We start from the raw sequence: 7,500 nt of genomic DNA, 5'->3' as shown, positions 1-7,500 counted from the left end.
AGGCCAAGACTGCATTTGTTTGAGCCTGAGCCCCAATCCCAAGTGTGTAGGATGCGCTAAATATGAATTGTGAGGTGCAAAGTGTCAGCGCGTCGAGGCGGTTTAGCACTCTGTGCCCTATAAAGAGCTTGTTTGTGAGCGCGGTGTTTGCTTACGGCCATACCACCCTGAACGCGCCCGATCTCGTCTGATCTCGGAAGCTAAGCAGGGTCGGGCCTGGTCAGTACTTGGATGGGAGACCGCCTGGGAATACCAGGTGCTGTAAGCTTTTGTTGCCTCTGGCACGGGGCGGTGCCGCCGCTCCGTCTCTGTTCTCGCTGGACCTTGTTCCTATTTGCTGCTCTACTGAATAATACGGTGGCACAAGAAATCAGAGTGCAAGTGCGGCCAAGTAGCTGCCGCTGCGTTCTGGATTGGACACGCGCCGTGAACAGTCTGTGAACTTCAGATTGCGGTGAGAGACACCCAGATGACGTGGGCCTCTGAACTTTGGAAATATGCCTTGGGTCCTTCATTTCTTGGTTGCAACAATGCTTTGTGGCAGTAAATGTTGGAGAGCTGGAAAGCCTGTTTGTTTTCCCCTTAAGCGGCGCCACAACTGCAAGGGACATGCATTTGTGGGTGGAGCAGCAGCCCACCCCACCGGAGGCAAGAAAAGCTTACAGCACCTGGTATTCCCAGGCGGTCTCCCATCCAAGTACTGACCAGGCCCGACCCTGCTTAGCTTCCGAGATCAGACGAGATCGGGCGTGTTCAGGGTGGTGTGGCCGTAAGCGAAGGAGCCCCTCGAAAGAAGCCCTTTTATGAGTGGAAACGTTGCTGTCTTTCTTTGACGTCAGAGCTGCGTTTAGCTCCACAAAGTAGGTGACGGCAGCATCGATGTTTTCGGTATGTCAGTGGCGTCAACGAAAAGCGTGTCAGTCCTGCGGCACACTTTTGATATTCGATGATGTAGCGCTTGATGGCATTTGAAATGTGCATTTTTCTTTCTTTCTTATAAATTGTCCGAACTTTTGCACCGCAACAAAATAGAATATGAAACGAATCTAAGAAACGCTGGTCATGTTTATGCTTTGCGAATGAATGAGGGAAATGTGCAGGACGTGTGCAGTAAAGGAAATAGCAGTGCAGCGATGAGATGTCGGAGTATTGTGATCTAAAGTGAAGAAAAGGCTTTGTGCTTCCGTTGATGTGTCTGTCCTTTAAATGCGAAGAAGCGTCGATGCACTTGTGAGGCCTCCCGCCGAGAAAAGCCACGTGGGGCAAAGAGGCCAAGACTGCATTTGTTTGAGCCTGAGCCCCAATCCCAAGTGTGTAGGATGCGCTAAATATGAATTGTGAGGTGCAAAGTGTCAGCGCGTCGAGGCGGTTTAGCACTCTGTGCCCTATAAAGAGCTTGTTTGTGAGCGCGGTGTTTGCTTACGGCCATACCACCCTGAACGCGCCCGATCTCGTCTGATCTCGGAAGCTAAGCAGGGTCGGGCCTGGTCAGTACTTGGATGGGAGACCGCCTGGGAATACCAGGTGCTGTAAGCTTTTGTTGCCTCTGGCACGGGGCGGTGCCGCCGCTCCGTCTCTGTTCTCGCTGGACCTTGTTCCTATTTGCTGCTCTACTGAATAATACGGTGGCACAAGAAATCAGAGTGCAAGTGCGGCCAAGTAGCTGCCGCTGCGTTCTGGATTGGACACGCGCCGTGAACAGTCTGTGAACTTCAGATTGCGGTGAGAGACACCCAGATGACGTGGGCCTCTGAACTTTGGAAATATGCCTTGGGTCCTTCATTTCTTGGTTGCAACAATGCTTTGTGGCAGTAAATGTTGGAGAGCTGGAAAGCCTGTTTGTTTTCCCCTTAAGCGGCGCCACAACTGCAAGGGACATGCATTTGTGGGTGGAGCAGCAGCCCACCCCACCGGAGGCAAGAAAAGCTTACAGCACCTGGTATTCCCAGGCGGTCTCCCATCCAAGTACTGACCAGGCCCGACCCTGCTTAGCTTCCGAGATCAGACGAGATCGGGCGTGTTCAGGGTGGTGTGGCCGTAAGCGAAGGAGCCCCTCGAAAGAAGCCCTTTTATGAGTGGAAACGTTGCTGTCTTTCTTTGACGTCAGAGCTGCGTTTAGCTCCACAAAGTAGGTGACGGCAGCATCGATGTTTTCGGTATGTCAGTGGCGTCAACGAAAAGCGTGTCAGTCCTGCGGCACACTTTTGATATTCGATGATGTAGCGCTTGATGGCATTTGAAATGTGCATTTTTCTTTCTTTCTTATAAATTGTCCGAACTTTTGCACCGCAACAAAATAGAATATGAAACGAATCTAAGAAACGCTGGTCATGTTTATGCTTTGCGAATGAATGAGGGAAATGTGCAGGACGTGTGCAGTAAAGGAAATAGCAGTGCAGCGATGAGATGTCGGAGTATTGTGATCTAAAGTGAAGAAAAGGCTTTGTGCTTCCGTTGATGTGTCTGTCCTTTAAATGCGAAGAAGCGTCGATGCACTTGTGAGGCCTCCCGCCGAGAAAAGCCACGTGTGGCAAAGAGGCCAAGACTGCATTTGTTTGAGCCTGAGCCCCAATCCCAAGTGTGTAGGATGCGTTAATATGAATTGTGAGGTGCAAAGTGTCAGCGCGTCGAGGCGGTTTAGCACTCTGTGCCCTATAAAGAGCTTGTTTGTGAGCGCGGTGTTTGCTTACGGCCATACCACCCTGAACGCGCCCGATCTCGTCTGATCTCGGAAGCTAAGCAGGGTCGGGCCAGGTCAGTACTTGGATGGGAGACCGCCTGGGAATACCAGGTGCTGTAAGCTTTTGTTGCCTCTGGCACGGGGCGGTGCCGCCGCTCCGTCTCTGTTCTCGCTGGACCTTGTTCCTATTTGCTGCTCTACTGAATAATACGGTGGCACAAGAAATCAGAGTGCAAGTGCGGCCAAGTAGCTGCCGCTGCGTTCTGGATTGGACACGCGCCGTGAACAGTCTGTGAACTTCAGATTGCGGTGAGAGACACCCAGATGACGTGGGCCTCTGAACTTTGGAAATATGCCTTGGGTCCTTCATTTCTTGGTTGCAACAATGCTTTGTGGCAGTAAATGTTGGAGAGCTGGAAAGCCTGTTTGTTTTCCCCTTAAGCGGCGCCACAACTGCAAGGGACATGCATTTGTGGGTGGAGCAGCAGCCCACCCCACCGGAGGCAAGAAAAGCTTACAGCACCTGGTATTCCCAGGCGGTCTCCCATCCAAGTACTGACCAGGCCCGACCCTGCTTAGCTTCCGAGATCAGACGAGATCGGGCGTGTTCAGGGTGGTGTGGCCGTAAGCGAAGGAGCCCCTCGAAAGAAGCCCTTTTATGAGTGGAAACGTTGCTGTCTTTCTTTGACGTCAGAGCTGCGTTTAGCTCCACAAAGTAGGTGACGGCAGCATCGATGTTTTCGGTATGTCAGTGGCGTCAACGAAAAGCGTGTCAGTCCTGCGGCACACTTTTGATATTCGATGATGTAGCGCTTGATGGCATTTGAAATGTGCATTTTTCTTTCTTTCTTATAAATTGTCCGAACTTTTGCACCGCAACAAAATAGAATATGAAACGAATCTAAGAAACGCTGGTCATGTTTATGCTTTGCGAATGAATGAGGGAAATGTGCAGGACGTGTGCAGTAAAGGAAATAGCAGTGCAGCGATGAGATGTCGGAGTATTGTGATCTAAAGTGAAGAAAAGGCTTTGTGCTTCCGTTGATGTGTCTGTCCTTTAAATGCGAGGAAGCGTCGATGCACTTGTGAGGCCTCCCGCCGAGAAAAGCCACGTGTGGCAAAGAGGCCAAGACTGCATTTGTTTGAGCCTGAGCCCCAATCCCAAGTGTGTAGGATGCGCTAAATATGAATTGTGAGGTGCAAAGTGTCAGCGCATCGAGGCGGTTTAGCACTCTGTGCCCTATAAAGAGCTTGTTTGTGAGCGCGGTGTTTGCTTACGGCCATACCACCCTGAACGCGCCCGATCTCGTCTGATCTCGGAAGCTAAGCAGGGTCGGGCCTGGTCAGTACTTGGATGGGAGACCGCCTGGGAATACCAGGTGCTGTAAGCTTTTGTTGCCTCTGGCACGGGGCGGTGCCGCCGCTCCGTCTCTGTTCTCGCTGGACCTTGTTCCTATTTGCTGCTCTACTGAATAATACGGTGGCACAAGAAATCAGAGTGCAAGTGCGGCCAAGTAGCTGCCGCTGCGTTCTGGATTGGACACGCGCCGTGAACAGTCTGTGAACTTCAGATTGCGGTGAGAGACACCCAGATGACGTGGGCCACTGAACTTTGGAAATATGCCTTGGGTCCTTCATTTCTTGGTTGCAACAATGCTTTGTGGCAGTAAATGTTGGAGAGCTGGAAAGCCTGTTTGTTTTCCCCTTAAGCGGCGCCACAACTGCAAGGGACATGCATTTGTGGGTGGAGCAGCAGCCCACCCCACCGGAGGCAAGAAAAGCTTACAGCACCTGGTATTCCCAGGCGGTCTCCCATCCAAGTACTGACCAGGCCCGACCCTGCTTAGCTTCCAAGATCAGAAGAGATCGGGCGTGTTCAGGGTGGTGTGGCCGTAAGCGAAGGAGCCCCTCGAAAGAAGCCCTTTTATGAGTGGAAACGTTGCTGTCTTTCTTTGACGTCAGAGCTGCGTTTAGCTCCACAAAGTAGGTGACGGCAGCATCGATGTTTTCGGTATGTCAGTGGCGTCAACGAAAAGCGTGTCAGTCCTGCGGCACACTTTTGATATTCGATGATGTAGCGCTTGATGGCTTTTGAAATGTGCATTTTTCTTTCTTTCTTATAAATTGTCCGAACTTTTGCACCGCAACAAAATAGAATATGAAACGAATCTAAGAAACGCTGGTCATGTTTATGCTTTGCGAATGAATGAGGGAAATGTGCAGGACGTGTGCAGTAAAGGAAATAGCAGTGCAGCGATGAGATGTCGGAGTATTGTGATCTAAAGTGAAGAAAAGGCTTTGTGCTTCCGTTGATGTGTCTGTCCTTTAAATGCGAAGAAGCGTCGATGCACTTGTGAGGCCTCCCGCCGAGAAAAGCCACGTGTGGCAAAGAGGCCAAGACTGCATTTGTTTGAGCCTGAGCCCCAATCCCAAGTGTGTAGGATGCGCTAAATATGAATTGTGAGGTGCAAAGTGTCAGCGCGTCGAGGCGGTTTAGCACTCTGTGCCCTATAAAGAGCTTGTTTGTGAGCGCGGTGTTTGCTTACGGCCATACCACCCTGAACGCGCCCGATCTCGTCTGATCTCGGAAGCTAAGCAGGGTCGGGCCTGGTCAGTACTTGGATGGGAGACCGCCTGGGAATACCAGGTGCTGTAAGCTTTTGTTGCCTCTGGCACGGGGCGGTGCCGCCGCTCCGTCTCTGTTCTCGCTGGACCTTGTTCCTATTTGCTGCTCTACTGAATAATACGGTGGCACAAGAAATCAGAGTGCAAGTGCGGCCAAGTAGCTGCCGCTGCGTTCTGGATTGGACACGCGCCGTGAACAGTCTGTGAACTTCAGATTGCGGTGAGAGACACCCAGATGACGTGGGCCTCTGAACTTTGGAAATATGCCTTGGGTCCTTCATTTCTTGGTTGCAACAATGCTTTGTGGCAGTAAATGTTGGAGAGCTGGAAAGCCTGTTTGTTTTCCCCTTATGCGGCGCCACAACTGCAAGGGACATGCATTTGTGGGTGGAGCAGCAGCCCACCCCACCGGAGGCAAGAAAAGCTTACAGCACCTGGTATTCCCAGGCGGTCTCCCATCCAAGTACTGACCAGGCCCGACCCTGCTTAGCTTCCGAGATCAGACGAGATCGGGCGTGTTCAGGGTGGTGTGGCCGTAAGCGAAGGAGCCCCTCGAAAGAAGCCCTTTTATGAGTGGAAACGTTGCTGTCTTTCTTTGACGTCAGAGCTGCGTTTAGCTCCACAAAGTAGGTGACGGCAGCATCGATGTTTTCGGTATGTCAGTGGCGTCAACGAAAAGCGTGTCAGTCCTGCGGCACACTTTTGATATTCGATGATGTAGCGCTTGATGGCTTTTGAAATGTGCATTTTTCTTTCTTTCTTATAAATTGTCCGAACTTTTGCACCGCAACAAAATAGAATATGAAACGAATCTAAGAAACGCTGGTCATGTTTATGCCTTGCGAATGAATGAGGGAAATGTGCAGGACGTGTGCAGTAAAGGAAATAGCAGTGCAGCGATGAGATGTCGGAGTATTGTGATCTAAAGTGAAGAAAAGGCTTTGTGCTTCCGTTGATGTGTCTGTCCTTTAAATGCGAAGAAGCGTCGATGCACTTGTGAGGCCTCCCGCCGAGAAAAGCCACGTGTGGCAAAGAGGCCAAGACTGCATTTGTTTGAGCCTGAGCCCCAATCCCAAGTGTGTAGGATGCGCTAAATATGAATTGTGAGGTGCAAAGTGTCAGCGCGTCGAGGCGGTTTAGCACTCTGTGCCCTATAAAGAGCTTGTTTGTGAGCGCGGTGTTTGCTTACGGCCATACCACCCTGAACGCGCCCGATCTCGTCTGATCTCGGAAGCTAAGCAGGGTCGGGCCAGGTCAGTACTTGGATGGGAGACCGCCTGGGAATACCAGGTGCTGTAAGCTTTTGTTGCCTCTGGCACGGGGCGGTGCCGCCGCTCCGTCTCTGTTCTCGCTGGACCTTGTTCCTATTTGCTGCTCTACTGAATAATACGGTGGCACAAGAAATCAGAGTGCAAGTGCGGCCAAGTAGCTGCCGCTGCGTTCTGGATTGGACACGCGCCGTGAACAGTCTGTGAACTTCAGATTGCGGTGAGAGACACCCAGATGACGTGGGCCACTGAACTTTGGAAATATGCCTTGGGTCCTTCATTTCTTGGTTGCAACAATGCTTTGTGGCAGTAAATGTTGGAGAGCTGGAAAGCCTGTTTGTTTTCCCCTTAAGCGGCGCCACAACTGCAAGGGACATGCATTTGTGGGTGGAGCAGCAGCCCACCCCACCGGAGGCAAGAAAAGCTTACAGCACCTGGTATTCCCAGGCGGTCTCCCATCCAAGTACTGACCAGGCCCGACCCTGCTTAGCTTCCGAGATCAGACGAGATCGGGCGTGTTCAGGGTGGTGTGGCCGTAAACGAACAAGACCCTCGAAAGAAGCCCTTTTATGAGTGGAAACGTTGCTGTCTTTCTTTGACGTCAGAGCTGCGTTTAGCTCCACAAAGTAGGTGACGGCAGCATCGATGTTTTCGGTATGTCAGTGGCGTCAACGAAAAGCGTGTCAGTCCTGCGGCACACTTTTGATATTCGATGATGTAGCGCTTGATGGCTTTTGAAATGTGCATTTTTCTTTCTTTCTTATAAATTGTCCGAACTTTTGCACCGCAACAAAATAGAATATGAAACGAATCTAAGAAACGCTGGTCATGTTTATGCTTTGCGAATGAATGAGGGAAATGTGCAGGACGTGTGCAGTAAAGGAAATAGCAGTGCAGCGATGAGATGTCGGAGTATTGTGATCTAAA

At 51.1% G+C, this 7,500-nt stretch overlaps 12 non-coding genes across 12 annotated transcripts; 6 read left to right on the top strand and 6 right to left on the bottom strand.

The window, feature by feature from the left end:
* Positions 1 to 149: 149 nt before the first annotated feature.
* LOC115781019 (5S ribosomal RNA) lies at positions 150 to 268 on the top strand. The gene has a single exon (XR_004020015.1). It is a non-coding gene; the product is annotated as a 5S ribosomal RNA (ribosomal RNA).
* Positions 269 to 656: 388 nt separating this feature from the next.
* On the bottom strand, positions 657 to 775 carry LOC115781033 (5S ribosomal RNA). The gene has a single exon (XR_004020028.1). It is a non-coding gene; the product is annotated as a 5S ribosomal RNA (ribosomal RNA).
* Positions 776 to 1,417: 642 nt separating this feature from the next.
* On the top strand, positions 1,418 to 1,536 carry LOC115781018 (5S ribosomal RNA). Its single transcript, XR_004020014.1, has one exon. It is a non-coding gene; the product is annotated as a 5S ribosomal RNA (ribosomal RNA).
* A 388-nt stretch (positions 1,537 to 1,924) lies between these two features.
* LOC115781032 (5S ribosomal RNA) lies at positions 1,925 to 2,043 on the bottom strand. The gene has a single exon (XR_004020027.1). It is a non-coding gene; the product is annotated as a 5S ribosomal RNA (ribosomal RNA).
* Positions 2,044 to 2,684: 641 nt separating this feature from the next.
* On the top strand, positions 2,685 to 2,803 carry LOC115781039 (5S ribosomal RNA). The gene has a single exon (XR_004020034.1). It is a non-coding gene; the product is annotated as a 5S ribosomal RNA (ribosomal RNA).
* Positions 2,804 to 3,191: 388 nt separating this feature from the next.
* LOC115781031 (5S ribosomal RNA) lies at positions 3,192 to 3,310 on the bottom strand. Its single transcript, XR_004020026.1, has one exon. It is a non-coding gene; the product is annotated as a 5S ribosomal RNA (ribosomal RNA).
* Positions 3,311 to 3,952: 642 nt separating this feature from the next.
* On the top strand, positions 3,953 to 4,071 carry LOC115781017 (5S ribosomal RNA). The gene has a single exon (XR_004020013.1). It is a non-coding gene; the product is annotated as a 5S ribosomal RNA (ribosomal RNA).
* Positions 4,072 to 4,459: 388 nt separating this feature from the next.
* On the bottom strand, positions 4,460 to 4,578 carry LOC115781045 (5S ribosomal RNA). Its single transcript, XR_004020040.1, has one exon. It is a non-coding gene; the product is annotated as a 5S ribosomal RNA (ribosomal RNA).
* Positions 4,579 to 5,220: 642 nt separating this feature from the next.
* Positions 5,221 to 5,339, top strand: LOC115781056 (5S ribosomal RNA). Its single transcript, XR_004020048.1, has one exon. It is a non-coding gene; the product is annotated as a 5S ribosomal RNA (ribosomal RNA).
* Positions 5,340 to 5,727: 388 nt separating this feature from the next.
* Positions 5,728 to 5,846, bottom strand: LOC115781030 (5S ribosomal RNA). Its single transcript, XR_004020025.1, has one exon. It is a non-coding gene; the product is annotated as a 5S ribosomal RNA (ribosomal RNA).
* A 642-nt stretch (positions 5,847 to 6,488) lies between these two features.
* On the top strand, positions 6,489 to 6,607 carry LOC115781028 (5S ribosomal RNA). Its single transcript, XR_004020023.1, has one exon. It is a non-coding gene; the product is annotated as a 5S ribosomal RNA (ribosomal RNA).
* Positions 6,608 to 6,995: 388 nt separating this feature from the next.
* LOC115781044 (5S ribosomal RNA) lies at positions 6,996 to 7,114 on the bottom strand. Its single transcript, XR_004020039.1, has one exon. It is a non-coding gene; the product is annotated as a 5S ribosomal RNA (ribosomal RNA).
* Positions 7,115 to 7,500: the final 386 nt, after the last annotated feature.

This window comes from Archocentrus centrarchus, chromosome 5 (genome assembly GCF_007364275.1).
Source record: "Archocentrus centrarchus isolate MPI-CPG fArcCen1 chromosome 5, fArcCen1, whole genome shotgun sequence".
NCBI lineage: Eukaryota > Metazoa > Chordata > Actinopteri > Cichliformes > Cichlidae > Archocentrus > Archocentrus centrarchus.
Note: the sequence above shows the minus strand (reverse complement) of the source record. Positions and strands in the feature narration are given on the sequence as shown.